This window comes from Manis pentadactyla, chromosome 13, assembly GCF_030020395.1.
Source record: "Manis pentadactyla isolate mManPen7 chromosome 13, mManPen7.hap1, whole genome shotgun sequence".
Classification (NCBI taxonomy): Eukaryota; Metazoa; Chordata; class Mammalia; order Pholidota; family Manidae; genus Manis; species Manis pentadactyla.
In genome coordinates, this window is record NC_080031.1 from 57,169,046 (window position 1) to 57,188,447 (window position 19,402).

At 34.1% G+C, this 19,402-nt stretch overlaps 1 pseudogene; it reads right to left on the reverse strand.

Annotated features, from left to right (window-relative positions):
- Positions 1-19,402, reverse strand: part of LOC130678901 (E3 ubiquitin-protein ligase UBR3-like) — a 51,609-nt pseudogene that overhangs the window by 29,308 nt on the left and 2,899 nt on the right.

Genomic DNA, 19,402 nt, shown 5'->3' on the forward strand with positions numbered 1-19,402 from the left:
CTCCACAAATGAGGGAAATCATTTGGCACTTGTCTTTCTCCACCTGGCTTATTTCACTGAGCATAATATCCTCCAGTTCCATTCATGTTCTGGCAAATGGTAGAATTTGTCTTTTTTCTTATGGCCAAATAGTATTCCATTGTGTATATGTACCACCTCTTCTTTATCCATTCATCTACTGATGGACACTTAGGTTGCTTCCATTTCTTGGCTATTGTAAATAGTGCTGCAATAAACATAGGGGTGCATGTGTCTTTTTGAATCTGAGAACTTGTATTCTTTGGGTTAATACCTAGGAGTGGGATTCCCGGATCAAATGGTATTTTTATTTTCAGTTTTTTTTAGGAACCTCCATATTGATTTCCACAATGACTGAACTAGCTTACATTCCCACCAGCAGTGTAGGAGGGTTCCCCTTTCTCCACATCCTCGGAAACATTTGTTGTTGTTTCTCTTTTGGATGGTGGCGATCCTTACTGGTGTGAGGTGATATCTCATTGTGGTTTTAATTTGCATTTCACTGATGATTAGTGATGTGGAGAATCTTTTCAAGTGCCTGTTGGCCCTCTGAACTTCTTCTTTGGAGAATTGCATGTTCATATCCTCTGCCCATTTTTTCATAGGGTTATTTGCTTTTGGGTGTTGAGACATGTGAGTTTCTTATATATTTTGGATGTTAACCCCTTGTTGGATATGCTGTTCAAAAATATATTCTCCCATACTGCACGATGCCTTTTGTTCTGTTGATGATGACTTTTCCCTTACAGAAACTTTTTAGTTTGATGTAGTCCCATGAGTTCATTTTTGCTTTTGTTTCCCTTTCTCTAGGAGATGGTTTCAAGAAGAAGTTGCTCATATTTATATTCAGGAGATGTTTGCCTATGTTGTCTTCTAAGAGTTTTATGGTTTCATGGCTTACATTCAAGTCGTTGATCCATTTCAAATTTACTCTTGTGTATGGGGTTAAACAATAATCCAGTTTCATTCTCTTGCATGTAGCTGTCCAGTTTTGCCAACACCATTTGTTGAAGAGGCTGTTATTTCCCCATTGTATGTCCATTGCTCCTTTATCATATATTAAATGACTATATATTGTTGGGTTTATATCTAGGCTGTATAGTCTGTTCCATTGGTCTGTGTGTCTGTTCTTGTGCCAGTACCAAGTTGTGTTGATTACTGTGGTTTTGGGTAGAGCTTAAAGTCAGGGAGTGTAATCCCCCCAGCTTTAGTCTTCCTTCTCAGGATTGCTTTGGCTATTTGGGGTCTTTTGTGGTTGCATATGAACTTTAAAACTATTTGCTCTAGTTTGTTGAAGAATGCTGTTGGTATTTTGATAGGGATTGCATTGAATCTGTAGATTGTTTTAGGCAGGATGGCCATTTTGACAATATTAATTCTTCCTAGCCATGAGCACAGGATGTATTTCCATTTATTGGTATCTTCTTTAATTTCTTTCATGAGTGTCTTGCAGTTTTTGGAGTACAGGTTTTTCACTTCCTTGGTTAGGTTTATTTCTAGGTATTTTATTCTTTCTGATGTAATTGTGAAAGGAATTGTTTTCCTGATATCTTTTACTGCTAGTTCATGGTTAGTGTACAGGAATGCAACAGATTTCTCTGTATTAATTTTCTATCCTGCAACTTTGCTGAATTCAGATATTAGATTTAGTAGTTTTGGTGTAGATTCCTTAGGGTTTTATAGGTACAGTATCAGGTCATCTGCAAACAGTGATAGTTTAAGTTCTTCCTTACCAATCTGGATGCCCTTTATTTTTGTGTTGTTTAATTGCTGTAGAGAGAACCTCCAGAACTAGGTTGAATAAAAGTGTAGAGAGGGGACATCCTTGTCCTGTTCCTGAACTTAAAAGAAAGGCTTTTCAGCTTCTTGCTGTTAAGTATGATGTTGACTGTGGGTTGTCATATATGGCCTTTATTATCTTGAGGTACTTGCCCTCTATACCCATTTTGTTGAGAGTTTTTATCACGAATGGATGTTGAATTTTGTCAAATGCTTTTTAGGCATCTATGGAGATGATCATGTGGTTTTTGTCCTTCTTTTTGTTGATATGGTGGCTGATGATGGAATTTCAAATATTCTACCATCCTTGTATCCCTGGAATAAATCCTACTTGGTCATGGTGGATGATGTTTTTTATGTATTTTTTAAATCGGCTTGCTAATATTTTGTTGAGTAGTTTTGCATCTAGGTTCATCAGGGATATTGATCTGTAATTTTCCTTTTTTGGGGTGTCTTAGCCTGGTTTTGGTATTAGAGTGATGCTGGCCTCATAGAATTAGTTTGGAAGTATTCCCTCCTCTTCTACTTTTTGGAAAACTTTAAGGAGGATGGGTATTATGTCTTCAGTAAATGTTTGATTAAAATTCAGCGGTGAAGCCCTCTGGTCCAGGGATTTTCTTCTTAGGTAGTTTTTGATTACCAATTCAATCTCGTTGCTGGTTATTGGTTTGTTCAGATTTTGTTTCTTTCTGGGTCAGCCTTGCAAGGTGGTATTTTTCTAAAAAGTTGTCCATTTCTTCTAGATTATGCAGTTTTTTAGCATGTTATTTTGCATTGCAATCTCTGATAATTCTTTGTATTTCTGTGGTGTCCTTCATGATTTTCCTTTCTCATTTTTGATTCTGTTTAGGTGTGTAGACTCTCTTTTTTTATGGATAAGTCTGACTTGGGGCTTATCTATTTGATTTATTTTCTTGAAGAACAAGCTTTTGCTTTCATTGATTCTTTGTATTGTTTTATTCTTCTCAATTTTAATTATTTATGCTCTAATCTTTATTATGCCCCTCCTTCTACTGAATTTGTGTCTCCTTTGTTCTTCTTTTTCTAGTTTTGTTAACTGCAAGTTTGGACTGTTCATATGGGATTGTTCTTCTCTCCTGAGGTAGGCCTATATTGCAATATACTTCCCTCTTAGCATGGCTTTCACTGCATTCCACAGATTTTTGGGTTCTGAATTATTGTTTTCATTGCCTCCATATATTGCTTGATCTCTGTTTTTATTTGGTTATTGATCCATTGGTTATTTAGGGGCATGTTGTGAAGCCTCCATGTGTTTGTGTGATTTTTTGTTTTCTTTGCAGGATTTATTTTTAATTTCATACCTTTGGGGTCTGAAAAGCTGTTTGGTACAATTTCAGTCTTTTCTAATTTACCAAGGATTTTTTGTGGCCTAGTATATGATCTATTCTTGAAAATGTTCCATGTGCACTTGAGAAGACTGTGTGTCCTGTTGCTTTTTGGTGACATTTTCTATAGACGTCTCTTAGGTCCATCTGTTCTAATGTGTTGTTCATTGACTCTGTCTCCTTACTTATTTTCTGTCTGGTTGATCTGTCCTTCTATTGAGTGTTGAGTTCAAGTCTCCTAAAATGAATGCATTGCATTCTATTTTCCCTTTCAATTCTGTTAGCACTTTTTCACATTTTTGGGTGCTCTATGTTTGGTGCATGGACATTTCTAATGGTTATATCCTCTTGTTGGACTGACCCCTTTATCATTAGGTAATGTCCTTCTTTTGTTTTCTCCTGTGACTTCCTTTGTTTTGAATTCTTTTTTTATCTGATACAAGTACTTCAACTCCTGCTTTTTTCTCCCTATTTAGCTTCATGAAATACCTTTTTCCACCCCTTGATTTTTAATCTGTGTAGGTCTTTGTGTTTGAAGTGAGGACTCTTGTAGGCAACATATGTATGGGTCTTGTTTTTTTTATCCCTTCTGTAACTCTGTGTCTTTTGTTTGGTGCATTCAGTCCTTACATTTAGGGTTATTATCGATAGATATGTACTTTGCCATTGCAGGCTTTAGATTTGTGGTAACCAAAGGTTCAAGGGCATCTTCTTTAGTATCTAAAACTCTAACTTAACTTGCTTATCATGCAATTTCAAACACAATTTAAAGAAGTTTTTCTCCATTTTATTCCTCCTCCACTCTTTATATACTAGGTGTCATATTCTGTACTCTTTGTGTATCCCTTCAGTTTTTTTGAGGGTAGTTGATTTAATTTCACATTTGCTTAGCAATTAATTGGTCTACTTTCTTTGCTGTGGTTTTATTTTCTGTGGTGACAGCTATTTAGCCTTTGGAGCACTCCCATCTAGAGCAGTCCCTTCGAAATGCACCAGAGAGATGGTTTGGTTTCTGGGAGGTAAATTCCCTCAACTTTTGCATTTCTGGAAATGGTTTGATACTTCCATTAAATTTAAATGAAAATCTTTTCACGTAGAGTATTCTTCATTCGAGGCCCTTTTGTTTCATTGCATTAAATGTATCATGCCACTCCCTTCTGGCCTGTAAGGTTTCGGCTGACAAGTCTGATGACAGCCTGATGGGTTTTTCTTTGTATCTAGTCTTTTTTCTCTCTCTGGATGCTCTGAATACTCTGTCCTTGTCCTTGATCTTTGCCATTTTTATTATTATGTGTCTTGGTGTTATCTTCCTTGGGTCCCTTGTGTGTTGGCAGATCTGTGCACCTCCATGGCCTGAGGGAACATTTCCTTCCCCAGATTGGGGTGTTTTCAGCAAATATTTCCTCAAAGACACTTTCTGTCCTTTTTTACTTTTCTTTCTCTCCTTCTGGTACCTCTGTAATATGAATATTGCTCCTTTTGGATTGGTTACACAGTTCTCTTAATACACTTTCATTCCTAGAGATCCTTTTTGGTCTCTCCACCTCTGGTTCTTTGTGTTTCTGTTCCCTAATTTCTATTTCATTAATCATATCCTTTACCTCATCTTATCTGCTTTTTATATCCCTCCATTGTATGTTTCATTTAGATGCTATATTTTTCAAAGTTTCTGTCTTTTCTTGAAAACCTCCCTGAGGTCTTGAAAATTTTTCTGTAGCTCTGTGAGCATGTTTATGATTTTTATTTTGAAATCTTTATCAGGAATATTGGTGATTCAGTTTCACTTAGCCTTCTTTCAGGTGTTTGAGGGATTTTGGTTTGTACCAGGTTTTTTGCCACTTCATATTTCTAATGAATCCTACTGAATAATAACTTTATGTAGGCAGTGGCCTCTAGTGCCCAGAAGCTCTACTCTCTAGAGCAGTCCAGCCCCTGGTCAAAGTTGGGGGTCACAGGTCCACAGGGCCAGTGCCTTCTGGGAAGAAAGAGCACTTTCCCATCTTCCTGGCCACAGTGCCTGCCTCCCATGCCAGGGCCAGTGGGCCAAGATTGCAAGATGGATTCTAAAAGCTACACCCTTGTTGGTGCCATAGGTGGGGCTGCCCTCTGGCTGGCCTGGGATGATGGTGGGGTCAGCAGGTTTGTGAACTAGTGCTGGCTGGGAAGAAGGAGCCACAGGCTGCATATTGCACTGGGTAGACCTTGGCACTGTGTTGCCAGCCAGGGGGATGAAGTGCATGGAGCTTCTGAAAGTTCCCAATCTGCTCTGCTGTGTGTGCCAGGATGATTTTGTGCACCTGTCTTTTCTCCTGACAGCAAGCTCTGTATAATCCTTGTCTCTTTAGCAGCCGTCTCGCTGTTAGGAAGTCTTTCAAAGTGCCTGCCTTTCTTTTGTCCCAGCATAGCCAGTTGTGGGTACCTGTTTTCCACAAGTAGCTAGAATCTAGTCTTTCTGAGTATTCTGCCTGTCTTTGCTTTCCAACTGCTCTAATCTCCAGAGAATCATGTAATGTGGGTTCATGCTCCCAGAGCAGATCTCCAGGGGTGGGTATTTAGCAGTCCTGGGCTTCTACTCTCTCTCCCCTCCATTTCTCTTCCTCCCACTCATGAGCTTAGGTGGGAGAGGGCTTGTGTCACACAGGATCACAGGTTTCTTTACTCTTTCCATGAGGTCTTCTCTTTTCCCCATATCTAAGCTGTCTGTTGCATTCTTCTTTCCGATCACTCTTTCAGTATTAGTTGTTTTTGCTGTATTGTCTTGTTATACATGGTTTTGGGAGGAGGTTTCTGCTTACTTCTCATGCAGCCGTCTTGTTTAATCCCCATAAGACATTATTCTTAATAAAAATTTTGCCTTTCCATCACTTTGTCCTATATCATTTGTTAACCAAGTTGGTAGTACTTACCAGCATATACGCCAATATTTAACAAAAACTCTAATTCACTTATATTTCAAAGTCTTGGTCATATACCATGTCTACCATAATCTTCACTCATTTTACCAGCTAGATATGATCCCAAACCTCCAAATTTCCTAGAATTTTATGCATATCCCTCTTTAGAACTTAACACTTTCTACCTTATAATAAACGATCTGGAACCAGCATTATCTGCTGAACCCAAGGTCCTTAAATCTGATCTTCTAGTGGATAAGCAGGAGGTCTAGGCCTCTGAAGCAGGACTCAGTAGCAGAGCTATATGTCGGAACTGACACAGGCGGTGCACAGCAGAAGCGAGGAAGAAACAGTCACCAAACTGGTGCAAAATAAGGAAGAACAAACTGGTATTCAGGGAAGAAGGAATCAGGACTTGAGAAAATATCTGAAGGAGTGACCCAACACAAAAATAGGATCCACAGAGAAAGGCTGGTAAGAGAAAACAGAGAAGGTCATAGGAGGGTTAGCATGGCAGAGCCTGGAAATATCCCATGGCAACAGTGTAGCTCAGTCCTTGACCAAGCCCATTGGTTAAGGCCCTAAAGGTTCTGCATCCTTTGGAACACTTAAGGGGAAGGAATATGTCTTACAAAACTGAATTTAGAGTCAGAAGAGCTGGGGTGAAATATGAGCTTGACATTTTCTAGCTGTATGACTTGGCAAGGCAATCACTCTGAACTTTAGTTTCCTTTTCTACAAAAGAGAGATTAACACCTGTTCACATGGTCATTCTAAAGAATAAATAATTTATGTGAAAGTACTTTACAACTTTAAGAATACAAATGTAAGATATTATTAAAATACCATAGTATTCTGCTATGTAAATTAATTTTGCTCACTTTTTTTAATGTGTAAAAATTTGCAGACCCATATTTAGGAATGAACTTTTATTATGATTGGATAGTGATCATTTTACCATAAAACTTAAAAAATCTATTTGAATATAAATGTGTTGAAGGGTATTGTTCCACTATAATATTATTTGATTTCTCAGTATGAATTTAGCCATTATATTTTCTGCTTTTATTGTGTAGAAAGAACAATCCTCGATCTCCTGTACACCTCTGACCCCTCTCCACCCCATCCCTGTGGATGTGTGTGTGCATCTATTAATTCCCTGTCAGGCCTCTGAAGCCATTCCAGACAAAATTTATTAAATCTTACCTTGACTAAACTAATCTTCAATTTCGTCAAGAAGTTGTGGAGTATTCAAAATATCTAAGTTCCCTTTCATTTGTTTAATTAGTGGATCATTTTTGGTCTTTTCTCAAAATATTATGAAATTTTAAAAAGACACTTTTAAAATGACATATTTAATAAAAGGTAATGGAGAGCAATGAATGGGAAGAGGAAAATAGTGACATATGAGGAATCTCTAGAGAAAAGACAGAAATTTTTGTTTAATAATACCATTAAAGTTCTACTGGAAGATGAAAAAATGAGATATTTGACCTAGCATCCTATGAAACGCCATCCATTTAAGTTCTGGTATTCAACGTAAATGATGTTTGAGTTAAGCCTGAGTGAAAAACAAGTGCTTAAGTTTATACACTTGCAAAAAAATAGTGGGATTTTTACAATATATTCTACATACATGATTGCTTTTATAAGTATTAGGATAAATAACACATGAGCTATTGAACAATAAATCAGATGAAAATGAAAGAAACATTATGTTGTGAAACCTAAACACATAAACTTTTCTTTGTCCATCATACCTCAACAAAGTTGGGGAAAAAAAAGAACTAGTATTAGTTAATAAGAAAAGAAAAGAAAACTAAAAACAGTATTAACTTATATTTAAAATGAGCTTCATCACTACTTTTTCTATATTGGTACACTGTAATCTCTTATTACCTAAGGGGAAAATAAAAAGAAGATATCTGAAAATAACTATCAATTTAATAATTTAAATTAAAAATTGAGGATGATGACTGAAGTGGCTGCTGCTAGAATTTTACTACTACTTTATGATTCTGAATAAATTAATAATTTACATGCCTCTGAGTAAATTTGATTACTTCAGAGAAAATAAATATGAAAGAGTGTTTGAACATAAAACTGAAATTCCCTTACTAAATGCTTCCTAATGTAACATTTTCTAGAATATTATCATCCAATGCAAAGCATCAAGTATGAATAAATCAACAAGAAAGAATAATTTATGTAAGTGCAATGACAGTTTCAGCTAATTCAAACAGACTTTGAAGCTAAAGCCCTTAGCAGTCAGCACCTTCCCCTTTATTTAAAAAATAATACTAAATCACTGATTAAGCAGAGTTTAAGTGTGTACATCAAAGGATCAATAAATACTGAATACTCAGTAAAAAATAACTTCCAAAACCTTAAATTTGTAGGAATCAAGTGATAACCCCAAATAAAATATCAAAATCTAATACAACTGATTAAATATTTTAAAGTAACTCAGTTGAAATTGCACAGAAGTCTGTCTTTATGTTAGAAAATGCAGGATGTTTTTGATCAGTCTTTTGCTTTGAAATCATTCCAAAATTTAAAAGATATATATCTTCTAAAAATATACTAATTTTAAAAAGTATTAGTAATATTTTATAACTAATAATTTAATACTTAAGAAAACATATTCAATTTTTAGAAAGAATACATTATTTGTTTTAAATAATTTTTATTTCCTATACCAATCACATTAGGTAATATTTTAATGTCAGTGATTTGGGACCAGTAATTAGCTGTGTAGGACATTGAATAATATTACCCTAGTATTCACACTAATTCTCTAAACAATGACTAAATAGTGATATTATCAAAACCATACTCTTGAAAAATCTACTTCAAGTTCTAAATGACATTTCTCTCAAATTTACCCTTACCAAAAGTAGTGAATCTTCATGCTCATTTTCTAATATATACTCATAAATGAAAGCAAACATCCACAATTTTAATATATTTTAATGTGCACATCAAAATACAGTACACTTTCATTAATTAACAGCAGCTATATCTACAGGAATTTTTAGGGAACAGAAATTGTCTTTATAAAAAGATATTTTTAAATCCACACAATTTAAAAATTCTTCAAAACAACTTATATTTGAGGACAATTACAGCTGAGAATACTACATTATTTTTTATTTTGAACCAATGTAAATCTGATTAGTTAGTATGACATCAATTTACTGAGTAATCACAGTATAGAAAGAGCTAAATATTCATATGACTCTTAAGTACAAGATTAACCATTTAAAGCATAGAATCACTAGTAAAACTGATTATAACATAAAGGTAAGTTGAAAATATACCAAAAAAAACTTTGCCTGTATATACTTCAAAAATGATGTAATTAGACATTTTAAGAAGGTAGCTCTCTTCAATACTTACTTAAACAAGACCTTTTGCCAGCTGTGCTTGCACCACCTGAGCACAAATTGCCTCCTCGATGAATTTATTCAAGTTCCAAACTGGTTCTGTAAGTAAAACATTAAAATATATATTAGTCATTAGGCTGAAACAATATTTTAAAATTTATTTTATTGATATGTCTGAATCAACCCAAATAACAAAGTTCTTCAACTTAATTATTTGCTGAAGTATAGTATATGCACATCAGTAATAATGATATTTTATGTATTTGGAACTAAAAAGGGAAACAGTTCATCTATCCTTACTTACATGTTCATATTTATACCTGCATAACTGCACACGTTATGTTGTAATTGTTGCAAAACCACAACTGTTGGCAAATACTAGAATGTAGGCCTTAAGAAAAAAACTGTAACATATTTCATAAACCTGCATATGAATCAGATGAAAGCATTTGCACTCCAACTGTTATCCACTAATTAGGTAGTTTCTGTCATATAAGACACAAAGGCTACCAATTTTCCTAGCAGAGAAATGGTTGTCACTCGGAGCTTAGATGGTATCTAGAAATCAGTATTAAGAAACAAAATCACTAATACTAAAGTAGCTATGAACAACACATTTAATTAAAGACAGTGTCTTTTACAGACTTCTAATATTACAGTTTAATTAAAATATATTGTGTAACTGTTAACACTGCTAAACAACAGTACCATTCATACAGATCTCAATTTATAATACTTAGTGATTATTAGCTTACAGGATAGAAATAATTGTTAAATTGACATTTCAAAAATCAAATTGATGCAGAATTCACAGATTTATACAAAAACAGTAAGAGTAAAATAGCCAATTTTACCAAAATAAATGAAAATTCAGAAACATAAGTTATATTTTTACTTCAACTAATAAAAGCACACATTTAATTGCCACAATTAAAGATGAATAAGTTAGTTTATATCGAAGATATGCATTTAACGCTAGTGGTTAGACTTCCCCCATCTTAACAACAAAAAAAGGGCAAATTTCAAGCTTGCACTTCGCAAGTGAATTCAAGAAAGATACCTTATTTGATTTAAAACAAAACATTTTGAACTGTTTTCATTTTATTTTGAGCACAGAATGTCTGAAATATTATTTTCATGTATTTACTTACAAATAAAAGCTGTTAAAATTAATATTCCTAAGTCTGTATGTTTGCCACCCATTTCTGAAGGAATGCTTTAATGCTCTCTACTGAGTGGGGGGACAATTTAATATTGATAATCTTCCTGCTCAGAGCTCCATCTGGTTGCTGCTGATAAGGGCATCTGTGTGACGAGGGAATTTTCCACCCTTCAGGCGATTCGCATTACTCACTGAACTTCTAAAAACCTACCAGCAAGGAAGCAGGGACAAGGATTTCATATCAGTGGACAGAAAGCAAGCGGAGACCAGCATGTGTTCCTTCATCAAGGGGAATATAAATGAGAACAATACATTTTGTTTTCACAAATCTTCTGTTACCTAATCTGTAGAAAAAAAATTAATGGCTATATTGTCTTATAAAAACTAAGATTTCCTAGATAGTACTTCTAAAAGAGCTACAGAAACATGACCAATTACTATAAATGAATGTCAGAACCAGAATGCCAACCTTTATTTCAACCTACTTTGCAAAAATATTCATTAAAATATAAATACAAGAACAATTCTGCTTATTCAATCATCAAGTAAGATACTTTAAAGGATGACAAACATGTTACCAAGAATTTTATTTTAAATAATAACTGAAAGAAAACTACTAAATATAATTATTTATGATCATGGTTGGAAGATTTCCAACACAACTTTTCATGTGAGTTAAAAACACAAAAACTTGTGGTATCCACATATAAATCAAGTATAAAAACCAAATGAGTATTCATATTTGAACTGACTGTTTATAGTTCATAATGCATGAGCAAAACCGAAAGTTTCTGTGATGACTGCCCTTGTACTGTTCACTATGTAACTTATTCATTATGTAAGAATTTGTTCTACATGTAAGAACTTGTTTGTTATGCCTCAGAAGATTGGAGACTGACGAAAATTAGGCTTGGGGTGGATTAATGATTGTGCATTGAGCATTGACTCCCCTATACAGAATTTTATTGTCGTTAACAACCATTTGATCAATAAATACGAGAGATGCCCTCACAAAAAAAAAAAAAAAAGGACAGACTTCCAATGGTAAAATAAATAAGTAACCGGGATGTAATGTATAGCATAAGGAATATAGTCAAGATATTGTAACAGCTTGGTAGGGTGATAGCTGGAACCTAGAATTATGTATATAAATGTTCTACCATTGTGTTGTACACTTGAAACTAATGTAATGTAATACTGTGCGTCAACTACCCTTCAATAAAAAATAATTATTAAAAGAAAAAAAAAACACAAAAACTACCTATCCAAAGGATAAAACTGTATGTCAGAGGCCCTACCCATCAGCCTGCCCATATTTCATTTCAAAATTGTTCCTTTGACACTTCCTGGAGGAAAGAAACACAGCTGCCTCACATGCCCCACATCTGATTTTCCCTCACTGCTGAAAATCCCAGCACATTCTTCGGCTCCTGTCCCCCTGGATGGATGCTGTAAAAATAAGATGCCCTGGGAGCAGGAGTTTTCTGGGCCTTTTTGTTCTCAGAGAAAAACAGACTCTACTTTCTGTATTTTCTAACACAAATACCTTCAAATCAGTTTGGAAGGGAAAAAAAGAAAATCTCTACATTGGAAAGAATGATGAGAAAGACTGCTTCCAGATTCCCATAGTGGCCACCTAGAAACCCCAGACAAAAACTCCTCCATGTCCCAGCTTCTATTTACATGCCCAGGGTCTGCTTTTCCCTTCTAACCCCATGTCGGCACTAACTTCTATTTTTAAAGCTATAATTTGAAAAAGAAATGGGTATATATACGTACACACACACAGAGACACTTAAACACATACTGGTATAGTATCCATTCAAGGCCTGAGCTTACCACCTACTGTCTGAACCAGTTACTGGTTTTCAGAGAAAAAAATATCTTCATCCATACAAGACTCAGCTCAAGCTAACTCCTTTAGGAGTTAGCAAGAACTAACCCCTTCTTCTTAGGACAGGAAAGAAGCACTTCCACATATTTTATATTTCAGTTTGCTCATTTTTGCTTATGAAGCTCTTCAGTACTTTTTCAATATGATATAGTTTTTTAACAAACTATATTCCATTTTACACAGATTGGTGTTTATTAGTTTTGTCTGTCCAACCAAATATAAATTCCCAGAAAGCAGAGACCATTTCAGGTAACAGCTTCTAAATCCCTGATGGTAACTAGCAAATTGTTCAAAAAGTTCTTAGGAACTGGCAACAACCTCTTTGTTTTGATATGTAACCAATGATAAGATTCTCCTTAGTCCCCACTTCATTTTTTCTTTTGATGATCCTTCCTTCCATTCCCTTAAACCCAGCGGTGAACCAACAAGAAAGAGGGGTGGGGAGCAGGGGGAGATAATTTGTTTTTACAAAATAATTTTTTAGTTTTAAAAAGGATTCATAATTTGGTATTCTAGCTAGCATTCCTTTTATTTCACATATAGTTTAGTTTAAACTTACAGTTTAACTAATGTATAAAGCAAGGTCCATTCATTCTACTGAGTCGGTCACCCACTGTGATTTAAAGATGTTTCCCCATCTACATCTCAGCTACTTATGTTTTATTTTCTTTCCATTTCCATGTTTCTGACTATATGAAGGCCAAGTGCTAGTCACCAATACCTCTAGGCTGTATGTAACTTTCATACAAAACCCTTGGAAAAATCAGTGTCATTCTTTGTTTCAATAATGAAAAACTGAATTCGCATTGAAGTAAGGAAAGCTTTCTACTCTAAAATTAACTTTCCATAATCCATTTGAATGATATATATTTGCAACAGAAGGTTTTATAGAAATATGTTAAAATTTGAATATAGTGATTTTAATTAATTTTTATACCACCAAAAGATATCATTCCAACGAATTCTTCTCTGCTACCCTCTGAAAATCTTCCAAGGCTTCAGCATGCAAATAAAGTGAGATAGAGATACATATGGTCCTACAAAAAAAAAAAAAAAAAAAACAGCTCTGAAACAATCACTGAAGAAAACAGCTTTACAGGCTGGTTTAAAACAATCACTGAAGAAAACAGTTTTACAGGCTAATTACCCAAAAGAAATAGTTGGTTTCTAAACATCAAAGAATTTAGCTCTGAAAGAGCACACAAAATTATTTATTCAGTTTGGAGTATTCAGTTCTGGGAAACTAGAGATGTATTCCATTCAAATTACTAATTTCAAATACAAACACACAGAAATCAAATGAAGTACATTTTAAAGAGTCATATTTAGTTCAAAATTTAAATAGTTAAAATTAAGTTCATTTCAGAATATTTTATATAATTATGATCTGTAATCATAATATTTTATGAAATAAGGTTATATGCTAGGCATAAAATAAAGACCTGGTTACCTAGCTTGAAAAAACTACATCCTATTCAAATAGGATACACATACTTTTTTCTTTCAATTCATGTTTTTGTTGACTCTTCAGTCAATTTGCTTTTTGTTTTCTTTTTAATGATTAAGGAAAACTTAAGAGAAGGCACACAATCTCACTGTGAGAACCTTGCAATGAATGGTCTGGGTAATTTTAATTTTAAGCAAAGGATAATGAGGTTTTTAAGGGTTTTAAACTTTCTCTTTTAGACTCATTGTATTGCTGCTTTAGACTTTATCATTAGGGATCAGAGAAGAATTGGAGAGGGGAGAACACATTTTGTTTCTCTACATACACCCATAGTAAATGATATTTGATAACTGTCCCTGCTTTTCTATAAAAGAAAAACTGAAACATGCTGAATCAAAGTCTCCCATTATCACAACATGCTTTCTTCTATAAAATAAATATTTAAACCAAGAAACAGGAACTTCCACTAAATGAAATTTAAATCAAATTATTTGATATATCATGCTATAGAAAAATTCCATGCACAGATCATTTCCATTCAACCAGGATTTTCTTATAAGGTCAATCTTAATAAAAGTTCCGTCTTAATAAAATTAAAGGCATAAATACATAAGCAACATAAATGTGTGTTCATGTAACGTGTATAGCATAACCGAGGTAGTCTTCCCTCATCTGAAAATCTTCTATAACATTGCCATAATACTGTACATAAATTTTGTACAACTTGAAACCTTGGCAAAATTAAATTATATTCAATTTAGTTTTCACATGAGGTATATTTTGTTCCAAGTATGCAACTGGTAACTCTCCAGAAACAAAATGTTAAATTAACCAGTACATCTTCCCCCAAATATTGTTTTTATGTATTCACAATAAAAACAATAGTCCAGGAATGGCAGACTGGAAAGTTATTTTCTCATCCATTAGATCCTTTTACATCAATCTGTATCCAGCATTCACATTCTTAGACCAAAAGTTAATGTTTCCTTATGCTGAGCTGTATCTTGCGTGCTGCAATTTCCCTAAGTCTGATTCCATTTTTCCTGGGTTCTAAAGACTACATATACATAGTTCATCTACTCTTTTGTTACCCTCTATTCCGGAAATAAGGCAGAGAATGGCCATGATGAATTGCATGCACGTGATCTATAAAAAGCTGAACACGAGAGGAAAAAGGATAGTAATTGAAGGAAAACTAGACCTTTATTCAAGATTTGAATTCCAGTCCTATTCTGCCAGTAATTTGCTGCATGACTTCAAATCACATTATCTCTCTACATTTTACCTATTATGTAATAAATAGTACTTGGACAAAACACAAAGTATGTATCTAGAGATATCCAGGGGTCTGCAGTGCTGATGCTGGCAGAATGTGTTTTTAAGTTCTTAATTGTGCCTACTTCTCCCCAATTTCATTTTTGTTATGGTTCTCATTCAATTAAGTTTTCTAAAATTCCTATTTGGAACTGTTTCCTAGGTACTGAACACATATTCAGTCAATCAGACGAATCCTACTGGATCTGAAAAATGAAAAGTACTTACCTCTGTTTTCTTGAGCCTCTACTGGCTACTAATAGAGGCTTAGAACATGCCAGTTCTCTTGCTTTTCTCCCTTACCTGATTTTCTAAACTACCTGTAGTATTTTTGGATATTACTAGATCTTTCACTAGCTTAAATGAAACAAAGTAAGATCTTCTTATTTTTTTACTTTAAAAATAAATTAAAGTGGTTTACATATTACAATCTTTTAATTCTCAGTATTACCACTTTTGGGCAGTACTTCATTAGGGATTTCTTAACAACACACTGTATATATAATATTCACATGCGTTGAGGTAGGTATCTGTCCCCAAATGCTACTAATATATTTTTACCACATGTATTATAATGTTTAATAAAGCTTAACTTAATAGTTCATTAAAATAAAAACTTCAGAAAATGAAGGAAGACTACACTTTCATACTTTTAGGAGGTTTTAAAACTAGCCATAATGTCAACCAACATTAAAAAAAGGCATCCTTTCTTCAAATAAATATGAATGACAATAATAAAACCAATTACTTCTAATAACATAATACAGAAGTGTATACTATTATTACCTACCTAGCTACAGAGTACATAAAGAGAAAATCATTGTCTGGTGAGCCTGGGGTCTTTCTATAGTCTCTGTATTTCTTCTGAGTGGTATTTTTAATGTCTTTCATTACAGATTCCATTTCTTTACTTAAGTGGGTTTCTGACTGCAAAAAATGCAAACATACATGTAAAGTTTATTTATATCAATTTTCTCTAATAGTTTAACAGTACAATGTTTATCATATGAACACACTAGGAAATTAAAAAGTCAAATGTACATTAGCTATCTACTATATTTAGTGCACAAAGGTAAAACCGATCAAGAAACATTTTCTCTTATTTTAGAGATCTTTCATTATAATTCTACATTGTGATTGGTAACACTATAATCCAACCATGAACTAACCACATAAATTTATATCCTAAACAAATAAGTGGATGTCTTTAAAAATATATTTTAGAACAGTTTCCATATTTATAAAAAACAAGACTTTCATTTGAATTCATTTTTCAAAGACTAATATCAATATCCCTTACTTTAAGCCTATTATTAACACAAAATTTTCAGTTTATGAAGAAAAAAATCACACACACTCTAAGAACAGTCTTCAACTGAGAAAAGGAACTGCCAGGAGAGAAAGCTTTCTGAGCAGATTTCAATGATGAATTTCTGTTTCAAAAGTCAAATATTCATAGCTTTCATAAATTTACTCCATAGAACAGACACAGCTGTCACTTCTCTCAGGGACCATATCATAGATCTATAATGAAGGTGAAATATTTAAGAATTTAAATCAAATAAACAAATCTTTCTGGATGAGATTAAAGAGGAGTTCACTTACACCAAATCCCACAATAAAATTGACTGACTTATGGTGAATAGTTCAATCAAGTATACAATTATTTCTCCAATACAAAGATATGCACTCCCATGTGTGTAAATCTATAATTGCCCACACATAAAGTATGCATGTGTGTGAAAATATATCATCTTAATCTAATGTGCCTAATTCGTATATTTTTATGTATTTAGATTGTGCTTTACATTGCAAGGTACATATATGTAATTTGTTTGTTTGGCTTTGTTGTTAAATATTTCAACATCTTAAAAGAGTGTAACAATATCTAAGCTGATAGAATTTTATGATCTGGAAGATATATATTAAAACTATAACAATTCAGACTATGGAAAAGTATATCCCTTAGTTCTAATGCCTTCGGTTCTATAATTTGTTCTCTGTTACTCTTATTTTTGTTTTTAATAACCACAAACAGAGGAGAAAAGCCTCTAACAGCAATTTCTACTAAATGTACAAAGTTCTGCAGTAATTTAGAAACAGAACGAAAATGAAAGCTGAAAAGCAGAGCTGAGTCAACCAGGATATTTTGGCCTCACACTGATGCTTACTGGGAAGGCTCCCGGCCGTCCCTGCAGCTCCTCCACTTCCTGTATGAGATCTTGGATGCTTTTGTTACTAGGATGTTGCCAAAGGTTATTTTCCACATTGCTTCCAGGATAACAAGGAAGGACACTGTTAGCAAACTGCCTGCAGAGAGGACACGTGAATTCTCCTTCCTCCACTGAGAAGCCCTGGAGAACCTGGTCATTCTAAAAAATGAAATAAACATACAGATGTAAGATGAACACCTTTCCAGAAACAAAATTGACACCACTACCTTTTATAGTAAATAAAATGAATTGCACAAAAAAGATACATCTAATATATGTCATAAAAACACAAAGTCTCTTATTTAGTTGCTCTTCATTCAGGATAAGACATTCAAATCATCATGCAATCAATCTGAAATGTGGATTTTAGATAAAGAATAACTCAAAAAGTAGGCCACATTAAAGTGGAACTCTTTCCTCTTACTACATGCCCCTGTTTTCACAGTCTATAATCACTACTAGGAAGATTCTCCTAGTACCAATATTCTTTGATATAGGATAGACAGTTTTTGAGAGTAAATTAAGGCTAAACAATGTGCTGTGTCATTTAAGGTGTCTAATTGTTGAACAAAACTGACTGGATTTTATGCAGTGGGTTTAGGTTTAATTGATAGGGGGAAGATTTAGTTAAATTAGTCAGAACATACGTGTGATAGGAGGTGAATTAATTTAATACATCTACTTCACATGCTTCTGATAGCAAGAGGAAGAAAAATAATTTTTGAAACAGATATATAATGTGCACACACTTAGGAGGAAACTCTTGCTCATAAGAGATGGCAATATATGCTGACTAAACAGACAACTTAAGGCAGGAATTCTGCCTGGTATATCTGTTCCTTTCTTTTGCCTGACACCACCCCTCATCTACTTTGCAATTTAAGAATATTGCTATTGTGTAGTCCTAACTACTATATTAACCTTTTCCAGGTAGTCTGTCTCTTATTTTGCCACTGGCCAAATGCTTTATCTCAAAATTTGTATTTAATGCACTGATGTATATGTACGAATCCTACAATATGAGCATTACTACTAACAAGACAAAAATAATGAGAGAAACTGATACAAAGAAAAGAAAATGAATTTACTGCCTATGGTTACAAAGGTAGTTAATGACATCAGAATGAACTTAGGTTTCCCAACTCTTAACTAGGTGCTCATTTGACTGTATTTTGGATCTCAAAAACTTTGACTAAAAAGAACTGAATTCTATTTTTTTTTTTACCTTTTGACATTTTTTCAAATCTTTAAAAATGTGACACCATGTCTTTTTAAATCCACTTCTACAAACATTTACTAAGCTCCTATCATGTGTCAAATGCGGTGATGACATAAAAAGGAAGACACATCTTCACTTAAAGATTCAAACAATTAAAAGCAAAGAGAAACAAAAATATTTTAATAAGAGTGTAATAAATACAACAGAGAAAGCTTCCCAGAGAAGGAGACTTGTGAGCTAAGTTTTAAAAATACACAAGAAGAGTGTTTTTAGAAGGTTGGGGCAAGGATCCTGGTCACTGAAGGACATTCTGTGTTAAGCTTCTGTAGGGCCTTAATTTTAAAGAAGGCTAGATCCTCCTCTCTTTGCCTTGATTGACACGAGGCTGTTTCCTGAAGCCTCCCCACAAGCCCTCTCAACTAGGCATTACTCATTCCCCTACATCTGTCACACCTCAGTGTCCTTCTCATCTCCAGTGCAGGCTGGAGATTATTACTCTTGCATTGTTCTGTCTTTGCGGCTCATTTGATTTAACGATACCACACTTTTCCTTCATTTTCACTGAAATCCACTGCCCTCAATTCCTGAACACTTTGGTGCCTAGATCAGTTTTACTCTTCACTCCAAACCTGCCATCCTCCTGTGCATGTATATATGTCTGTATGTGGTCAATCTTGTATCTTAGTCTGTCAGCTCTTTGACCTCACCAAATTCTATAGCTGTGGCCTCC